This window comes from Eretmochelys imbricata, chromosome 12 (genome assembly GCF_965152235.1).
Source record: "Eretmochelys imbricata isolate rEreImb1 chromosome 12, rEreImb1.hap1, whole genome shotgun sequence".
Classification (NCBI taxonomy): Eukaryota; Metazoa; Chordata; order Testudines; family Cheloniidae; genus Eretmochelys; species Eretmochelys imbricata.
Window position 1 is genome coordinate 38,142,976 of NC_135583.1, and position 21,322 is coordinate 38,164,297.

The 21,322-nt window shown below is 41.9% G+C and overlaps 1 protein-coding gene across 4 annotated transcripts in view; it reads left to right on the forward strand.

Moving 5' to 3' along the window:
* Positions 1 to 5,559: 5,559 nt before the first annotated feature.
* The window catches only part of BANP (BTG3 associated nuclear protein), a 242,893-nt gene continuing 227,130 nt past the window's right edge, over positions 5,560 to 21,322 (forward strand). For all 4 annotated transcript variants that reach the window (XM_077831218.1, XM_077831220.1, XM_077831219.1 and 1 more), the window contains exon 1: positions 5,560 to 5,697. The gene's annotated coding sequence lies outside the window, so the exon portion shown is untranslated. The remainder of the gene's footprint in view (positions 5,698 to 21,322) is intronic.

Here is a 21,322-nt window from a genome sequence, read left to right on the forward strand (position 1 = left end):
CCAGATCTATTGTTGGCCTTGCTGGCCTTGAGGGATGCATAGTGCGGTTCCTTCACTTTCACGGAACACTGCTGCTGTTCCCTGTCATACCTCTTTGCCTGCATCCCCTGTTCATAGATGCCAGTGTTTCTACATCTGGTCCCTAGCTGTGCTTGCATGGCCACTGCTGCCCACAGGCCCAGGAGATCCAATCAATATCTCTCGTCTACTCCAGGCAGGAGCGTGTCTAGTGCAAGGAGCCAGCATGGTCAGTTGGGCAGTTGCACACAACAAAGGAGAGCTGCTAAGTGTGCTCACCAAGGTGGGCAATCAGGAAAAGGCATTTCAAAAACATGTTAAGTGTCTTAAAGGGGGAGAGGGATGGTCTCCACTCCCTGTGAGCCCCCAGGCAGTGGAGCCCCCGGCAGTGTCACAGGGAATGGGGCATTGTGGGACAGCTGCTGAAGGATTGACAGGGTCCATGCAGGTCATGCAGTATCTACACTCGCATTGCTTTGACCTCAGTAGGTCAACCGTGGCTCCATGCGATTGGAGAGGCAGTTCTCCTGTGTCACTGAGACATATTTCAGCTTAGACACGTGCGCAAATAGGTCAACGCAAGGTGACTTACGTTAGCCTATTGTAGTGTAGTTTGAGAGTGAAATACATTTAGCAGAGGTGTGGAAGCAGTACTGAAATTGCAGGAGACGCTGCAGGTTGCGATTGAGGTGCACTGACAGATATGACTGTGGGAATCCAGGATTTCGGTATCATGGATGTTTCAGATCAAACGGATGTGACTTAATAGACAAGGCTTACAAATCTCATTAGCAGTCATAAGATGATATCACTACAGAGCTCTGTTTCAGAAATGCATATTATGTATTTTGTGACATTTTGATTGAACAGCTTTGCTTTTAACGTGCACCATACGTCAGTTCAATGTATTGCGACAGCACAATGCGCCTAGGACCATGTGTATGCTTCTTCCTGGGTGTAAGGTTTATTATCCAGAAACTTAATAAAAAGAAAAGGAGTACTTGTGGCACCTTAGAGACTAACCAATTTGTTTGAGCATGAGCTTTCGTGAGCTACAGCTCACTTCATGGGATGAAGTTCCGATGAAGTGAGCTGTAGCTCACGAAAGCTCATGCTCAAATAAATTGGTTAGTCTCTAAGGTGCCACAAGTCCTCCTTTTCTTTTTGCGAATACAGACTAACACGGCTGTTACTCTGAAACTTAATAAAGTTAACTCAAACAAAAATCTCCAAATATAGCTCATATTCAGATGCCATCAGTGATCCTAACTGCAAGTTCCTGACCACAGATTTTACGCATGGTCAAAGAAAACATCCCTAAAGAGATGTTGTAGCTAATGTTCTGCAGCTGCTCATATTCTCTTATCACCTCTTCTCTTTTCCGCCTATGTTGGGTTTTCATCTGCCCACAAATACCAGTTGTGAATGCCTGTCACTTGTTTAAACAAATGCCCTGGAAGAGTACATCTGTCTCTTTGGCAACCTTTGTTCTCCTCGTGCTGGTACAGTTGCAAAACTGTGTGCACAGAGAGTTAATTTTTACCTCTGATAGTATGCTAGGCCTTGTGATTTTTTTAAGAGCAAGAAAGGGAAACTGATGAATGAGATACCAACTGGTGCCAGACATGGTGATCCATACTGGAGATGTTAGAATAGCAATTTTCCCAGGAAGTTCTTCTCAAATGAAAGCTAAAACAAGGGGGAAATAAAACAGATGTAATCTGTGAGCAAATGATTTTAATAGCACTGTAGATAAAAGTTAGCATCTCTCTCTCTCTCTCCAAAAAAAAAAAAAAAAAAGCGGGCCAAAATTTGGCCTTTTGAGTTCAAATAACAAATCAGGTAGCGTTATCTGAGTGGGAATAACGAAGCACCTTCTGGTAAGACACATTTGGATCTATATAAATAAAGAATACAATTAATATCCTCAAAAAGAAAAGGAGTCCTTGTGGCACCTTAGAGACTAACCAATTTATTTGAGCATGAGCTTTCGTGAGCTACAGCTCACTTCATCAGATGCATACCGTGGAAACTGCAGCAGACTTTATATATACACAGAGAATATGAAACAATACCTCCTCCCACCCCACTGTCCTGCTGGTAATAGCTTATCTAAAGTGAGCATCAGGTTAGGCCATTTCCAGCACAAATCCAGGTTTTCTCACCCTCCACCCCCCCACACAAATTCACTCTCCTGCTGGTGCATCTGCTGCAGTTTCCACGGTATGCATCTGATGAAGTGAGCTGTAGCTCACGAAAGCTCATGCTCAAATAAATTGGTTAGTCTCTAAGGTGCCACAAGGACTCCTTTTCTTTTTGCGAATACAGACTAACACGGCTGTTACTCTGAAACCTGTAATTAATATCCTGAAATTCTCACTCATTTTTCACTGCTGTTGAAGTCTATTGGAATTTGACCCAAGTTAAAAACTGAGATCCAGATCAGGCCCTGTTGATCTGAGCGCAGAGGAGGTCTCCAAGGTGGATTCCCCCCAGCTTGCATGGAGGAAGTGGGAGGATCAGTTACCTCTTCCATGTGTCACCATCTATCACCACTCCTTCCCATACCCTTCACGGGAATCCCTCTCTGGCTGTGTGGATACATATGAACAGGGAGAGATGTGGGTGCTGAGATGGCAAGAGTGAGATGGAGATTGCTGTATGACTGTCTTAACAAAAGCTTTCATAAGAAAAAGCAAATGGGCACTGATGATTATAAAAATCTAAAATAACACTTCCCAGTAAACTGGGCGAAAAACCCTTAATGGAGTTAATATACTTTTATACTACCACCTAGTGGCCACATTTTGTTTTCAATAATAAGAGGTCCTAGATATTTCTTACAGACCCAACGCACAGGGAGGTATACGGGACAACAGAGCCACATTCAGCCAAATGGAGCAAGCTATTGTAACTCATCTGGTAGCTTTGAAGCCAAAATCAACGATGACATAAATGGTGATATAAACAGGTAGTAAGATGGGTGTTGGGGTAAACTACTGTAACTTGTACAGATTTGGCATTCAGTGGCTGTGCGAAACATGTGGAACTGATAGGCCAAGGGAGGAGCAAAATAACTAACAGGAAGGTGTATGAGGGTGCTGCACAAATACACCTTCTTCAGAGTCTGGCTGTGAGCTTCAATGCTCTTCTCATGCACAACTGTTTCATACTAGACATGCTTATGTGCTATACGGTTACTTTAGAAGAAGCCCTACACCCTGGTACCAGACACTTCTCTTCAAGGCAGTGATGTTGTCAGTTCTCTACCTTCACCCACCACTAGGCCTGTCACACGAGCATCAGCTCCAATCACACCTTGGTACTCCTGGTGCACTGGTGCTACTTTTGGGGCAGCAAACGTTGCGACTGGGCTCTGCGTGATGCCCGCTGCTGTCATCTCTGCTCTTTGGAGCAACTCTTCCAGGGTCCCCCAGCTTGCTTGCTTCCTTCTCTCTCCTTATGACTATCCCCAATGATGCCTCACAGGTTTTCTTGCCTGTTGCTGTCTCTAACGTGCAGGTCTGTTGAAGTGCTGCACCTTTCTACCAGGCTATTGCTGCTCACTTCCTCCAGGATCCCCTTGCTTGAGCAGTGCATTGCCCCAGGTCTCTCTGCTACAATAGTATGCAGAGTGCTGCTAACCCCAGAGCTCTTATTATCACTCTATTTACTATTGTTGCAAAGGGGCAGTGTGCTGCTGAAGAACAGAGCTAAGGATGGAGAGCACTCCCTGGGGCCAGTTCTTTGCTGCACCCTGGTACTTTAGTAGAGCAGGTGAAAACATCCCCTGGGTAACACTCTTCATGCTCAAATAAATTGGTTGGTCTCTAAGGTGCCACAAGTACTCCTTTTCTTTTTACTCCTCATGTGGGTATGCCCCAGCCAGCAGTGAGCTGCTGCAATGGCCATATACTTTCCTCTGCATTCCCAGTCCCTGGTGCAGGGAGAAACCAGACGCAGCAAATGGAGGAAGTACTGGTGACTGGAACACATTGCATTCTTACTCTCCAGGGCTGGTGGATAACTCCTAAAGAGACATTTTTTTTTTTTTTTTACCTGAGCTTAAACGAGAGCAGTCCTGCTGCTTCTCTGACTTATGCCAGAGCCCACCAGGGCCCTCAACAGTTTGAGAATATGGGGAAAACAAAGGTATTTTAAAGCCACCTTTGCCTAATCCCCAATTCATGCTCCAAACACGTGAATGGAGCAATGGAAACCTAAGCTCAGTGTGTTATTTTTGTCAATTCCTACTGGCAGCCTGTCTTTCGGCAACATGTTGAACCTTGCTAAATGCTGCCATTCTGTTGTTTTTCACTCAGCACACAGTCAACCTGTGGAACTCCTTGCCTGAGGAGGTTGTGAAGGCTAGGACTATAACAGGGTTTAAAAGAGAACTGGATAAGTTCATGGAGGTTAAGTCCATTAATGGCTGTTAGCCATGATGGGTAAGGAATGGTGTTCCTAGCCTCTGTTTGTCAGAGGGTGGAGATGGATGGCAGGAGAGAGATCACTAGATCATTACCTGTTCGGTTCACTCCCTCTGGGGCACCTTGCATTGGCCACTGTCGGTAGGCAGGATACTGGGCTGGATGGACCTTAGGTCTGACCCAGTATGGCCATTCTTACGTTCTTATTTGTTTTTTTTTTTTTTTTGAAGCAGCACAAGTTCTGCATGATCCAATAACCTGCCCACAGGGATGAAAATGTTGAAGTTTCCTTTAAACACACATTAGGATCTGCAGTTGACTTACAATCCACCATTTGGACATGGGTAGACTTCTTAGGGAGACTTGGGAAGGGAGTGATAGAAGGCAATGTGTCAATATGTGACAGGCTTGATGGTGGAGGACCTGTAGTTCTCATAGAGTTAGCCAGCCTGCTGCCAATTTTACAAGCTCAGTCAAGTGGCTCTTTGAATTGACAAATCTGAAGGGGTTTAAAAACACAAGACACAACACTGGGTTTTGCAAAACCCCTGCGATACCAGACCAGGAACAGAAGAAGGGGTACAGTCCGGGTTTCCAGCAATAACCAGACACAGAAGCCCCCGTGTAACTCGGCATTGGTGATTATGCATTAAACCTCACCGAGGTCATGGGAAAATCTCCCTACTCCACAGCTCAGTGCGAGAGCGCCGCACAACGCGGTGCCAGTGTGTGAAAACATCATAATGCTGCACGATGATGTCACGTCACGTCATGATGTCATGATGCCCCAGCTCAAGGTGATGAGATTTCATGGACTCCCAAAATTCATCCTTCTGGGGACATGGGGATGTATTCACCCAAGAGTAGTACCTAACGGGCATGAAATGGGGCTAACTACCCGCCCCAGCTTTCACAGAAGACGATCCAGGGCTCCTTTGGACTACAACTCCCAGCAGTTACGGCGACACGCTATGGTACTACACATCCCAGCCTGCCCCACGGGAGCGCCAGCCACAAGGCAGCGCGCTTTGGCTTCTGGGAGTTGTAGTCGACATTGGCCGTGCGGCGGTTAAGGGCGGTTGCGAGGAGGCTTCTCTGGGCGGCTGCGCAGCCTCCCGGGGAGGACGGGGGAAGCAGTGGGAGCGGCGCGGCGGCGCCTGCGCAGTGAGGACGCGGAGATCTCTCGCGAGGAAGGACGCCATTATCGCAGCCGCTCGACAAACACCACGAGAATTCGCCACCACACACGGTAACCGCGGCTTCCCGCGGCCGGATGGCTCGGGCCGGCTGCTGTTGGGCCCGAGGGCCGCGGCCCAGCACGGCTTCCCCGCTGCTCACAGCGTCGGCCAGGCAACCGGGCCGCGAGCGAGAGGCTCAGGGAGGGGCCGAGCCGGGGGGGGGCTCTGCCCCCGCCCCTACGGTTTGCGGGCGCTGGCGAGTCTCCGCCCCTCCCCCATGGGGCTGCTGGCACCGTGGTGGGGTCTCCCCGGGGGGCTGCAGCCCTCACGTCCGGGGCTCTGGCGGGGGGGTGTCTCCGCCTTGACCCCCCTCCCCCGGCACTAGGCCCCTCACCGCACTGTGGGGGAGGGGCAGTTCTCTGCCTACCCCACTGCTGCCCCCCCCCCCCAGTCCTACTGGGAGGAGTGGGGCTCAGCCCCCCCAGGCCCATTGGATTGCAAGGCTAGCATTTAGGGGGGAACACCCTACATTTCTCCTTCCCCCATGAGTAGCACTATAATGGGGGAGCTATTCCCACCCCCGGTTTTGTGATGGTCTTTCTGAGAGGGCTGGTGTGAGGCAGATGTAATCCCACCCCCACTCTCCCAATGTGGCACACACACTGCGTTGCCAGTGAGTTTTTATAAGGAATGCTTGTTTCTCTAGGTGCACCTTCTACCCCAATAATAGATTGTAAATAAAACTAGAGGGGGTGTTGGCGCCCTTTACCCACCCCAGGTGTCACTTGTGGACTTCTGTAATGGAAAGGGGTTTGGGCTTGCACATACAAACACTTGATTGCAAAAATTATGTAGCTGGGCATGATGTTCTTCATGCAGGTGAATGACCTTTTCCCCGCTCTCCTCATTTGAGTTAATATTTTCTGAATCAGTCTGCACTTAGCCATCAGACATTTTTTTTCCTCTTGTTTTTTGGACTATTAAGATGTTTTAAAAGATTTTTTTCTCCTTATATGGTGAAAAGTATGAAACTTATAACCAAATATAGTCAATTAATTCTGCTAGGGGGCTATATAGTTTGTATACTTTTTTATTTTTAGTATTCCCAAGAGAAGAGTTTTGTTTATCTTTTAACAGAAGCACAAATTTAAAGGGGCATTATGAACTTAAAAAAAATCATTTTCTGAAAACTGTTTGCCTACTATTTTTACTGATAACACTTCATATTACTGTAAGGGAAAGTTTAGAGCTTTTTTTTTTTTGGATACTTCTCCAATTAGTTTACTTTGTTTAACCTTCCTTTCTGAATAGTAAATTTCAGTTTAATTATAAAAAGAAAAGGAGTACTTGTGGCACCTTAGAGACTAGCAAATTTCTTTGAGCATAAGCTTTCGTGATTAAGTGAGCTGTAGCTCACGAAAGCTTATGCTCAGATAAATTTGTTAGTCTCTAAGGTGCCACAAGTACTCCTTTTCTTTTTGCGAATACAGACTAACATGGCTGCTACTCTGAAACCAGTTTAATTATAGTTTCCTCTCTTTTTTAGGTCTCTCACACAACATACACAGAGAGAGAAATACTTAAAAAATGGCTGTAAAACAGTGGTTCTCAAACTTTTGTACTGGTGACCCCTTTCACATTGCAAGCCTCTGAATGTGACCCCCCCTTATAAATTAAAAACACTTTTTAATATATTTAACACGATTATAAATGTTGGAGGCAAAGCAGGGTTTAGGGCAGAGGCTGACAGCCCATGACTCCCCATCTAATAATCTCGTGAGCCCCCTGAGGGGTCCCAACCCCCAGTTTGAGAACCTCTGTTGTAAAACCATCAAAATATGCAGGGATAAGAGTGGTACTTGAAACTATTTTTAAGTTTTGAACACCAGAACTTAAGTTGTGTCCCTTTAATATTTTCTCTGAATAAAACAACCAATAAATTAATTTATTTAAATACATATTAGATTTTACACAACATTCATTTAACAACTAAAAATTCTAATTGATCCTGAAACCATAATAAATAGCAAACTGTATTTTAGCCTAATAACTCAGTTTGCAATAATACATTGGAAGATGACAGGTAGAAGAACTTGATACATTGTTAGGGCAGTTAAAGATTGAATCCAGTTTTCATAGATGTGAACATCCTGCCTGTTTCAGAAATTGTTGGGCACATTCTGTGGATGTTGCTTTGTCCCAAAATCTAATTTATGGTAACTTACAGGTTTTAACATCTTTATGATCTTGTCAAGTTTAATTCATCAGGTGGCTGCAATACAGACCTAAAATTGTAAGGCTCTTTAAAATACTAGTAATGTTAATGCCTAATAGTATCACACTAATCCAGTGGACATTAATTTTGGTGTCTGATAATGTTATGTTTGATGATCAGGATTCAACCAGTGCATGTTCTGCTAAATAATTTTTTTGATATAGTCCTTGCTTATGTTTAAGTCTACGTTTATGTCAAGGAAGTCACGGAATCAGTGACTTCCAGAGACTTGGGTGACATTCTCTGCTTCAGCCCCAGGGGCTGCGGGACTGAGCTGGTAGCCAGCGGGCCCTGGCAGAGTTCCAGCGACAGGCGATAGGGGGCCCCCTGCAAGGTTCCAGCGACAGGTGACAGACTCCTGAGGGGGCCCTCCTCAGGGTTCCAGGGATGGGCAACAGCCTTGCGCGGAAAGGGGAGGGGGGAAGCAGGGGGATGCCTTGGGTGAGTGGTTGGGTGTTTATCGTTTTCTCTTTGGGAAATATGGCCCCCCTGCAGCTTCCAGCTGCACTGAGCAGAGGGGGAACCCCATAGCTCCCAGCCACCAGGTGGCAGAGGAAATCATGGAGCCACAGCAGCAAAAGTCACAGACAGGTCACTGCTTCCGTTAATTTTTGTTTATTGCCCGTGACCAGTCCATGACTTTTACTAAAATTAACCATGACAAAATCTTAGCCTTACTTATGTTCCCTGGACAAAAATCACAGACTTTTCTGTCGTGCACAAGATATGTTTTATACTGGTTTCCATTGATTACCTAAGGAAAGGTTAAATATATGAGATATGGGTCCTCATACCCTAAAAGAGTATTCGGGGTTGTCCTGAGTAAGATCCTGATTCTACAATGAGTGCAGAGTAGGTTCAACCCACATTAACCAAATTTGCATTGACTTATATGTGGATATTGTAGGTTCTCTCTACCCCTTTTTTCATGTTGATTCATGTTCACATAGGAAAAAATTAGATGAATTCACAGAACATGTACATTCTCATTTTGTTTATCAGAACTTCCAAGCTCTGATATTTTTTTAATGAGGCATTGCTTGAGTTGGAATTTATGTGGTTCTTGTAAGAAATGTGTACATAAGGCTACTTCTCACAATAAAGTCAACCATTTGTTTTTAATGGGAAGAGATGGGAACTTCTCTGCATACACAGAAGCACATACAAAAATAAGACTATTCTAAAGGTCTGCAGAGTATTGCAGAAATTGAAGCAGGAATATATGCAAACCTACCAGCCACACATTTTTTGTTGTTTGAAGTAGTTATGCTGTATATACAAAACTCATTTCCAATAAAATCTTTTCTTCATGGGCGTAATTTCCTGGAATTTGGTACTTAGTTGCGATTTTAAATTATTGAAATTACTTATTTTTTATTTGTATTTTAGTTTAAAAAAGTAAAGATTCCATATTTTCATTTTCTTAATTTCTGTGTGAAAAAGGAAATAAACAATTTATTTGAATTCAAATGCAGGGCCTGAATCACCACAGTTTAAGATTTTGATAAAGCTACGTCTAAATCTTTAATTTGCTCTGTTGCTGTGTTGCAGAACATATAGTAAGGCACTAGTCAGAATGCGCAATAAGTTTAAATTTCCTTATTTTAAGTACACTTGTATTCTGGTCTATAAATAAGACCATGTTTCGACAAATAAAATCATCCATTGGACAGAACCCTCTAATACCTTTCTGCGAAACAGTCATTTAAGGATCACTTGGAAGTTTGAACTTATTTTACTTTTGTTCTCTTACTGTAAATTAGAGCTTAATTATTTTACAATTAAAAATCAAATACTTCTTTATGTCCAGGGTGTGGATTTGTAGAAATAATAAAAATTAGGACTGGATCTGCTGCATAAACTCACTCATTGAACTTGTCTTCTAAAGATCAGTGAGTAACTTTTGAAAGTACATAAACGTTCATAGGTTTAAAGGCTGTAGCTATCCTCTTTTTTTGGGAGACTTATGAAGTGGTATAAGCAAAATAGGATTGCCCTAGGAACATGATGTGCAATTCAGAAGCTGAGGAAGAACTTCAGCAGTGTTCTGCTCATGATTATAGATTGTTCTTCAATTTAATTATTTTGAATTATGTATACTCGGCAAGAATTTGAACAATATTCTTTTTCTCGCTGTATCTTAAAGCTCAGTGTGATAGTTACATCAGTTTCCTAAAGCTTGATGCCCTGAATAAACAATTAAACTACTTCCTTTTTGTAGAAATCGAGTGTTAGTTTGCAGGAAGTAAACATCTTAAAACAGGTTTCAGAGTAGCAGCCGTGTTAGTCTGTATTTGCAAAAAGAAAAGGAGTACTTGTGGCACCGTAGAGACTAACAAATTTATTTGAGCATAAGCTTTCGTGAGCTACAGCTCACTTCATCTTAAAACAGTTCTTTTTGAGAATAAGGAAGGGCTTCGATAAATGGAAGTAACTAACTGACTTGTTTTATAGTATATTATACAGGTTCATTACCATACTTTTTCTAAATTAGCTTGCTTGGAAGCTTGTATTAGAATGTTTACTTTTTCTAAAGTGCTAGGTCAGAAGACTATTTTAATATAGAAATTTAATAATGCATGCTAGAAAGAGAACAAAGTCACATTGCTCTTTCTGGTTGTGAAGCATTCTGATTGAGATGAATCGCATAAGAATAAAACATATTATTAAACAATTATTTCTCTCTGCTAGATGCAGGTGTATCCAAATCTGAAGTCTCTACAGATTTGTAAGAAGAATAGTCATTTTTATTAAAGGCTAGTTTCCTGAGTCAAATAAGACAACCTGAGTCAGTATTTATTACTAGTATAAGTAATGGTGTCTGTCCTCATACTAAGTGCCTGCTCTTTGCCTGATATGAACAATATTTCTCAAGGCAGAAACCTCCATGACACCATAATAAAGCAGCTTTACTAGACAGAGAAAGGTTTCAGAGTAACAGCCATGTTAGTCTGTATTCGCAAAAAGAAAAGGAGTACTTGTGGCACCTTAGAGACTAACCAATTTATTTGAGCATAAGCTTTCATGAGCTACAGCTCATACAGTATGCATCCGATGAAGTGAGCTGCAGCTCACGAAAGCTTATGCTCAAATAAATTGGTTAGTCTCTAAGGTGCCACAAGTACTCCTTTTCTTTTAGACAGAGAAAGGAAAACTTAGCATGCAAGCTGAAAGTTTGCAGTACTGTGTGTGGCAGTGAAAAGCCTGAATTAAGTGTTGCATCTTACAGAGCTTCCTGAATGAAGCCAGATTCATGTATGGGTCTTATTCCTGGATGGTGGCTAAGGTCTTTCACTGAAAACACTGTCTGCAGCTCCCTTCAGCCCTACCCTTATAAAATGGCTGGACAAATATAGTTGGTCTGATGGGTCAGAGGGATGCTGACCGTTGAAGCAGCTGTGCCGTAGGCTTTATACATAGGAAGTGAGCTGTAGCTCACGAAAGCTTATGCTCAAATAAATTTGTTAGTCCCTAAGGTGCCACAAGTTCTCCTTTACTTTTTGCGGATACAGACAAACACGGCTGCTACTCTAAAACATAGGACTTTGTGAGTGGTAATTATCACTTCTAATTTTACGAGGAAGGTAACTGAAACTTACTGCAGCTGTTTTCTGCACTAACTAGCGTTTCCCAATGGTCTTCCTAGTTAGCTCAGGAAGGTATTGTTCCAGTTTTGCATTCTAGAATAAACACAGGCATGTATATAACCTTGGTGATGCCCATCTCTGTAAGGAAAAGGCTTAAACTTTTGATCAGCCAAAGATTAACAAAGCCGTTTCTGGCCACTGTTGTAAGCTGGCAGTGAAAGAAGAGTTGAATTTAGTAAGACCCAAACAGAGATGGAAAGGTAGAGAATAGAACTTTGATTGGTTTTCCTTACGTGCTTTAAAGTTTTCACAAGTGATACTGAGTAGAACTGATCATTTTATCAAAAATATTTTTGAAGAATAATTCAATTTTTGATATTTTTTTGTTTTTTGATGAAAAACTGAAAACTATTTTTTTTTTTTTTGGAGGGGAGTTCTTTTCTGCAAAAAAACAAAACCCCCACAAAAATATGTCATGGGCAATTTTGATGATTTTTTTCCCCACTAAACTTCTTATAAAACATTATAAGTACCTTTTTTTTAACCAGAACTTAAACTATTGAACTATTGAAACAACATATACTGTTTTGTAACACCTGTTTTTCAACACGTTTACATAAAACTCCATTTTCCAGGTACTAATAAGCAGTATTTATTGATCTGTGAACCAAGGTAGAATTTTCTTCTGCAACATTTATCACTTATTTGGTATTAGCTTTAGACTTCTAAGGCAAAGTGGTGAGAGCCTTTGGTCTAAAGCATCCTCTCAGAATCTCATCCATTTACCCCAGTGGGAGGCAACCCGTGGGCCCGCACGTGGCCCATCGGAGTAATCCACTGGCGGGTGGTGAGACAGTTTGTTTACACTGACTGTCCACAGGCACAGCTGCCCGCAGCTCCCAGTGGCTGTGTTTGCCATTCCCAGCCAATGGGGGTTGCAGGAAGTGGCGGTCAGCACGTCCCTGCTGCCTGCACCGCTTCCAGCAGCTCTCATTGGCCAGGATCAGCGAACCGTGGCCAATGGGAGCTGTGGGTGGCCGTGCCTGTGGGCTGTCAGTGTAAACAAACTGTCTCACGACCTGCAAGTTGCCCACCGCTGATCTACGCCTTTCTCTGTGGAAATAGTGTTAGCTTGCTACCATGACTCTATCCTTCCCTTCCTCTGAATATCACTCTGTAAGGCTGGGGTTCATGTTATAGAAAGGGGTGAAAAATACAGGGTGGTTCATTTTAATGTGGCTGTATTGGAGCAGAGCTGTCTGGGGCAAGGTCTGATGAAGAGGTGCATGACCTCCATGTGTGTTTCATGTCATCACCCATGTTTGGGGGCAGACTGTGCAGCCTTTTGCACTGAGTCAAACCCTGACCTGAACCCTCTCCCCCCAGGATAAAGTTGAGGAGCTCTGCAAGGAAGAGTCCATCTTTAGAGTCCTGTTTTGTGGAGTTTTCCAAAAAGAGGGTGATTGAGCTTTTATAATTAGGTAACAACATTCATTTGAACCAGACAAAAATACTGTCTGTTTAGTTTTCTACTGGACTCAACCTGTCACTGTGTTTGTTAAGCTGTATATTGTAAATGCTAAAATATAGAGATTTTTGTGTCAAAATCCTTACTTTGTTGTACTGAAACTGGAGAACGTATGTAGTGGAAATCTGAAATTACATCTGAAGATAATGAAGAATGTGGCAGTTCCTCTAAAACCTCTTCATAGACACTAGTACAAATACATTCCAATCCAGTACAAAATAAAATGGTTTAATAAAATATTAAATAAAGAGGGATTTTTTGTTCAAAATATCAAAAACAAGGAAAGGCAACAAACAGATGTCATAAAATACCTAAGGTGGTGTGTCAGTTGTGTATTGTTTTTTAGCAATGGGAACAAAGCATTAGAGGAGAAAATAGGATTTCAAAACAAGCAGCCTACACACACTTGTTGCCTAAAGTCCTACTATCCTTTGGTGCTGAAAGGCAGGTTCAACTTCTCCAGATCAGCAGGTTCTGGTGTCTTTCTGGCTCCCTCCAAACAACTACTGCCTCTTTCTTAGTCCTGCCAGAGTTTTTTGTTTTTCTGTGCTTGGTGGTTCATAACTAAGGCTGCGTGTCTGTCACAGAGGTCACGGATTCCGTGACGTTCCACAACCTCCGTGACTTCTGCAGTGGCCGGTGTCAAACAAGTTTACTAGAACACCCAGTAGTTGGAGGCTGATATGAAAGAGGAATTGGGGGAGCCCACAAGCAAGGTACAGGAACACCCAGGAACATCATCACTATTTACTATTGTGAGAAACCTAGTTGCAACTAACCTACCCCTGCTGGGAAGGGTGCTGTCTCTATCTTTCATATACAGAACACACATGCACGTCTGCTGGAAGCAAGATTGAACTTTCTCTTTTCCCACACCATTTTGACAGTTCACGCTGTCTTGGCTGTACTGTGGCAGAGGTCTTTACTACTTTTCTTTCTTCCTAGCTGTCTTTAGTGGTAGTGAAACTAATCAGTCTGGTTAATTTCACTCTGCTGTCACAGTACCTAGGAAAGCTGTGAGGTGCTGCAAGAAATGGTATTGGTTATTCAGTAGTGGGCAGTCTTCGTTCAGAATTTATACCAAGCCCATGGCCCAGCGAGATGTTATGAACAAAAGGGTTTTTTTGAGTTATCGGCTTTGCAGTGAGATATAACGTAAAGTTTATAATCAAAGGTCACATAATCCTTTTCACAAGAGTAAGAGAGTTAGCCTGGGTGTTCTGGCCAAGCTACCTCTGAGAACTGTTTTCCCACCTTATTCATTTTAGAAGTTTAATAATCTTTCCAGAGCTCTTACAGTACTTTTAATCTATACTGCTCAAAGTATCATCCCCATTTTACAGATGGGGAAATTGAGGCACGTATAGGGGAAGTGACTTGTGTAATGTCACTTAGCAGTCCAGTGGCAGAGCCAGGAATAGAACCCAGATCTAGACTTGGACTCACTTCGACAGGTTGCAGAGTAGCAGCCGTGTTAGTCTGTATTCGCAAAAAGAAAAGGAGTACTTGTGGCACCTTGGAGACTGACACATTTATATGAGCATAAGCTTTTGTGAGCTACAGCTCACTTCATCGGATGCATTCTCCCGAGAACCCAGGTCTCTTCTACCAGCTAGGCAGTTCTGCTTTCTGCTGTTCTGTTAGTTACATCTGATACTTCTCCTGTGTAGAATTGCTGAACAGCTGTTACATTCCACCCTGCTTATGGTTGGCTTTCATTGGTGGAAATGATCCTTTAGCATTCCTTAACTATCTCAGATAGCTGTTGTGTTTTAAAGCTTAATATTTGTAAAGTGCTTTGAAATCCACTGAGGGTCACCAGAAGTACAAAATATTTTAAAAATAATTTAAATATTTAAACTTACCACTGCTTTTGTTGTATAATTTGTTTACACACATTGCGTCAATCAAATAAGTTTAAACAAAGTTTCACTAGGTATATCTTCTAATTCACCTAAAATGGTATTGTGGACAGGGAAGTCCTCTTTGCCATATGTTGTGGTTTACAATAATAAGGCAATAACAATGCAGAATTTGGGCTTAATTATATTAATGTTCCATTATTTGCTATCTTGTTCCCACTTATTACCTCTGCCAAGAAAAAGTTAGTTTTTTAAAAAAATTGTAGAATTGAATCACCATTTTGTTGGGAATGTATGAGACCAGACCTTTCATGAAAGCAGTCCAAAATAGTATTTGAATTTATATCATGTATTCATGGCAACAAGTGAGACACTGTCTCTTTTGATTCCCTTCTGCCCTGAGACATCTTATGACCACTGAGTTTCAACTGTGTTGTGTGTGTTAAACTGAGGATATTCCTTCCCTGAATACAAACCTCATTGATTTTAATTTAGTTGAATGAAAACATGTTAGTAAGTGGAAATTTTTTTACCTCTCATGCAGTCTGCACTTTGCATTAATCAAAAATGGGTTTAAAAATATATATGAACATAAACTTCAAAGCATATGATTCAGATTGGTATAGATACATATGTCAAGCTGTCTAGAGTAGCTCATGAGCATGAGTGCCAACCTCAGGGCAGATTGTCAAGGGACAGGGCACAAATCCCCAACTGTTTGTATGTTCTATAATTAGATTTCATCAACCAAGTAACAAGTGTGAACTCCTAAAGTACAGTAACAATCTTAATGTGGAGTCACAGACAGTCTCCTTGGGCACTCTGGTCTATCTTGCCACCCTGGTATGCCTGTTTTTGTGGTACGTGGTCCCTTACACCAAAAATCCCAACAGTTACTTCCAGTTCCAAAGAACCAATGACTTACCCAGGTCAGTTGTCTTTAGTTTGAGATCTGAGGTACAATATTTGTAGACAATCCTATGATACCAACTAAATATTTATTAAATAAGGCCTTGTCTACACTGGCAAGTTTCTGCACAGTAAAGCAGCTTAAGTTCTGACTTCTTACCAGAGGAGGACCATTCTATTAATTGAAAGCAAACAGAGCCCTGCAAAGTAACAGGAAATTTTCTTAAACCTTCATAGTGCATCATCTGCACCAATCACAATCAACTCCTAGTATTACAAGCACTGCACTCCTGAGCATAGCAACAAATATGAATGGCTTTCAGCTTCAAATTGCTGCCTCAAGGCATCCCTGATCTGTATGGCTCCACGCTGCGCCTCTCTAACACAAACCGTTGAAAGATGGTACCAAATCCAGACAGAAGCACAGGGATTTCACGGGGCATTGGGACAGGACCCAGCATGCCCTGCGACCCCCTCTGCCTTCCCACAACTCTTAGCAGCAGAAGAGGAAGAGATGCTCTGTGGGATAGCTGCCCAGAGTGCACCACTCCGAATAGCACTGCAAGTGCCGCAAGTGTGAACATGCTATTGCGCAGGCAGCTGACAGTGTGAACACACAACAGCGGTTTCCTTTCAGTGTTCTCTGAGTGGTGCTGTAACTGCCGGTGCTGTAACTCTGCCAGTGTAGACATACCCTTGAGTTATTTACAAGGTTAAAGCAGGTAAACATGCGCGCCCAAATGAGATACAGTCTTACGCTCCAAAATGTAATAGTCGCTGATGTAATATGCCAGCTCCATATGTCCTTTAGAGCTAATCTAAGCCAAACATCTTGGGGGTCCCTTGCTTATGCTTAGAAATTTTCCCTCTCTGAATTCCAAGCAGCATAAGTGATAACAATTCCTTTTTGATAGGGGTTTTTATACCCTTCCCTCAGCATTCAGGCTATGATGGGACTAAGGCTTGGGGGGAAGCAATCAACAAAGTCTTTTGTCTACTGATGTCCCACAATGGCTTGTCTGGCATCTATGCCTTCTATTGTTGGGGAGAAGATGACACCTCTTGTGGTTAGTTAGCATTTCACGCTTGGTAATGCTTTTCCATTGGCTGTGGGGATTTTCAATCTTAGCAAACATTTTTATGGTTACAGAGCAAACATTTAAATGTTACCACATAACATGGCATGCATATGTAATAAGCAAGATCTTACAAGCATTTCATAAAGTCTAAACACTAAATTCACTCTTCTAACTCTGTCTGTTTTAACAATACTAACACAAAGGTGAGTCAGACTGCTTTTCAGCTGTGCATTTGTCAATATTCAGTGAGGCCCAGGGGCTTTAGCATTAGCTGGCACCATTCTGCCAGCATCACTACATACACACTGTTATTTTCATACCATGCTACAAGTTCCTTTCTGTTGTTTGTTTATAGAGGTAGTCTAAACATCTTGGATAACCGAATTAAAATTTGCCCAGGCTGAACTTGCAGACAGGTTGTTCTTGGACCAGAATTCACGAAAGCATTTCTGAATAGGGGATGAATTAATTATGAGTAAGATTTTTTTAAATCTTGGATATTTTCTCCTTTCCGTGAACATTTTTTCATATGTGAGTACTTCATTTGGTCAGAACTTTAAGGTATGGTGAATCTCCCCCCCGCTGCCTTGTTGGTATATGCCGCCACCAACTTTTCTCAAAGCAGTATTGCTGAAATGTAGCCAACTTTTAACTACCCGTACTTTTATTTTTCATACCCCTACATAAATACCCACAATGGCAACTACATTTGTTAGCCCAGGATGCCCCTTCAGGCAGCAAAACATTGTTCAGTGTTCTTTGAATGGAAGATAAAATATACTGAAATTGGTCCCTGTGGTGTCCACCTGGAGTAATATCCTTGTCTAGACCAATTTTCTGAAAATTAGGAGCAATTGTCAGTAAAGATTCTCCACCTAGTGGATGCAAGCAATACAACTAAATAACTACATCAAATTCTGTACACTGTATTAACCCTAGGAAGGGCTGTAACTGATGTGGGTGATTTCAGAGTAACAGCCGTGTTAGTCTGTATTCGCAAAAAGTAAAGGAGTACTTGTGGCACCTTAGAGACTAACCAATTTATTTGAGCATGAGCTTTCGTGAGCCACAGCTCACTTCATCAGATGCAACCAATTTATTTGAGCATGAGCTTTCGTGAGCCACAGCTCACTTCATCAGTTTCATAGAGGTGGTCGATACAGAAAACTTACATTGGCATAGCTACGTCTCACAGGAATGTGGAAAATCCACACCTCTGAGAGACATAGCTATGCTAACCTAATTCCCAGTGTACTCAGTGCTAGGTCGAGAAGAATTCTGCTGTTGATGTCACGGAGGTGGATTGACCACAGCAATGGGAGAACCTCTCCTATTGCTGTAGAGTGTGTCTACATTGAACTGCTACAGTGGCACAGTTGCGGCCATGCTGCTGTAGAGTTTTAAGTGTGGACAAACTCTTAGGGTGTGGATTTTTCACACCCTTGGGAGATGCAGCTATGGCGATGTAAGTTTTCAGTTTAGACCAGTCCTGATTTGTTATCATCCAGTAAGGAAACCTATGGCTGAAGTTAATTAATAGCCAGAATAATTAAGTGTTGCATACTGGCTACGGTACCTCAACGTATGCATAAACTTGGATTAATTTAGGCCTGGTCTAAACCTAAAACTTAGGTTGACCTAGCTATGTCACTCAAGGCTTTGAAAAATTCACGCCCCTGAGGGACATAGTTAAGCCGACCTAATTCATTGTGTAGACACTGCTAGGTTGATGGATGAATTCTTTTGACCCAGCTACGGCCTCTCAGACGGTGGATTAACTACTGCAATGGAAAAGTCCCTTATGTCACTTTAGCAAAGTTTCTATGCTACCATGCCACAGCAGCACAGCTGCAGCATCTGTCTGTAGACAGAAAAGGAGTTCTTGTGGCACGTTATAGACTGACCAATTTATTTGAGCATGAGCTTTCGTGAGCTTATGCATCCAATGAAGTGAGCTGTAGCTCACGAAAGCTTATGCTCAAATAAATTGGTTAGTCTCTAAGGTGCCACAAGTACTCCTTTTCTTTTTGCGAATACAGACTAACACGGCTGTTACTCTGAAACCTGTCTGTAGACAAACCCTTAGGCTGATGTCATTCTGCACATACCTATCTCTGGGTATGTCTCCCTTAGAAACACTACTGCGGCACAGCTGCAGCACTGTAGTGTAGACATGTACTACGCTGACAGAAGAGGTTTTTCCGTTTCTGTAGAAAATCCACCTCTCTGAGAGGTGGTAGCTAGGTCTATGGGAGAATTCTTCTGTTGACCTAGTGCTGTCTACACTGGGGCTTAGGTCGGCTTAACTGAATCTTTCAGATATGTGGATTTTTCACACCTCTGAGTGACATAGTTAGGTTGACCTAATATTTTGATGTAGACCGGCCTTCTTTGTTCAAAGGCCTGGTCTACACCTAAAAATTAGGTTGACCTAGCTACGTTGCTCAGGGATGTGAAAAATTCAGATCCCTGAGAGAGACAGTTAAGCCAATCTAAGCCCCAGAGTAGACAGCACGAGGTTGATGGGAGAATACTTCTGTCTACTTAGTTCCCACCTTTTGTGGGGGTGGATTAACTACAATGATGGAAAGACCGCTTCCATTGCTGAAGCAAGTGTCTATGCACTGCTATACCTTCAAAGCCACACTCTCTACAGTTTATAAAGGAATAAAACAGTTGTGTATTGTTAATTTTTATACTATAGTTAATTGTAACCTATTGTCATTGTTACTCCATCAGCCGTAGTTATCATGGTGTCAGCTAATGTGACTCTTCACAATGATAGTTAAACATACTAACATTTTGTCATGTAGATGAGCCCTTTCAGTGTTTGGTTTAATAAAAATAAATAAATAAAACAGACATGGACAAATGGAGAAGTATCATGGGAGAGCATCCAAGCAAAGCTTAGTGGTGGGATACTGGGCAAAAGTAGAGTTTGAATGGTTAGTAAGGAGAGAAGGAAAAAGATGACCAAGCAAAACAGAGACTTGTACCAGCTAGGATGCAAAAGAGGGGAAATTATCTGAAAAGAAACAAGACAATGAACCTGAAGAGAACAAGAGTTTCTGTAGATTGTGGAGCTTTTATGGGTTTAAAACTGAATCAGTTTTATTTAAGTTTTTAAGTTCTGACTTCTTACCAGAGGAAGACCAAACTTCCAAGATCCTTTGCTATTAAGGCATCTATTTAATTTTTCCTGTTATCATTCTCAATTTTTGGGATTTGCACTGTAGCTCATCAACACAATGTCTGAGCACCACATAATCAAAGTGATATTTTTAGGTTACCTACTTGTCTTACCTTCACTTTCATGCCAATCGACACGTACATTGGGAGGCCAGATTTCTGTGCTCTGGCTGTAGTAATATGTTTCTATAACCTGCATTCCTCTCTTTTGAGTCTTTTCAGTACAGAGGTTGAAAGAATTCTCAATGTCAGCTGTACAATAGTAGCTCATTCTTAAAGGATAAACTGACCAACACTTATGCATGAGGCTGTAATGACTCTCAGTTTGTCCCCCTGTCCCACTCACAGTTGCCAGAAAGAAGAGAAGCATTAAATATAATGATTTTTTTAGTGAACCAAGTCCAGTATTATGGTGGTGCCTGGCTTTTTGCCTACAGGATCTTTCAGGGGCATCTCATTACAGACATACATTTTGTTTTATTCTGTATAGGGAAACTGAAAAGTATCTTTGAAATTCTTTAGCACTTTATAAACTTTCATATGTAAGCCCCATAGTCCTCTGTCAGTGGTGCAATATCTTTAGGTATGGCCTAACAGAGTCAAAAACATTTACATTACAGTTTGGAAACTAAGAACTTCCTAATATCACATGTAATAGAGCTTGTTATAATTCTTATTATACATTGTAATATCCTAGTATTTTTATAATTAAACAGTAACAGTTGTGGTCCAGTTTAGTTACAGAATATAGGGTATAAACAATGAATGTTTTTACTTACCATTTTTGAGTAATGTGGAGTGGGAAGAAGAAAGGTAAAAGTTCAGAAATTTTAAGATGCGTTTTTTTCTCTTCATAGATTACAGTGCAAGTCAATGCAGTGTAAAATCGGACTTTCTATTTAAAATACTTTTGAGGTTTCATATTTCTATTTCCAACATGTTGGTGCATGAAGTCCATAGGAGGCTTGGCAGTTCTTCTGTTTACAATGCATTTGACCTTATACACTATTTAAAAGGCTTCTTTTTATTATGTTTTACTTATTAATATGTTACAGTATGTAGATATATAATGTATTTTGTGAGGGTATTATTCAGTAGTGTAGGAAGACTCAGTTCTGGCTGCCAAATGGAGTGACTCTCGTCTAGACACAGAGCCAGACTTTGGGCTTATAAGGTTTTGAAAGTCAGAGAGGTGAAAGCCTGCGAAAAGCACTGTTGGGCCCTGATCCAGCAAATATTTATGCACCTGCTTTACTTAACACATGGT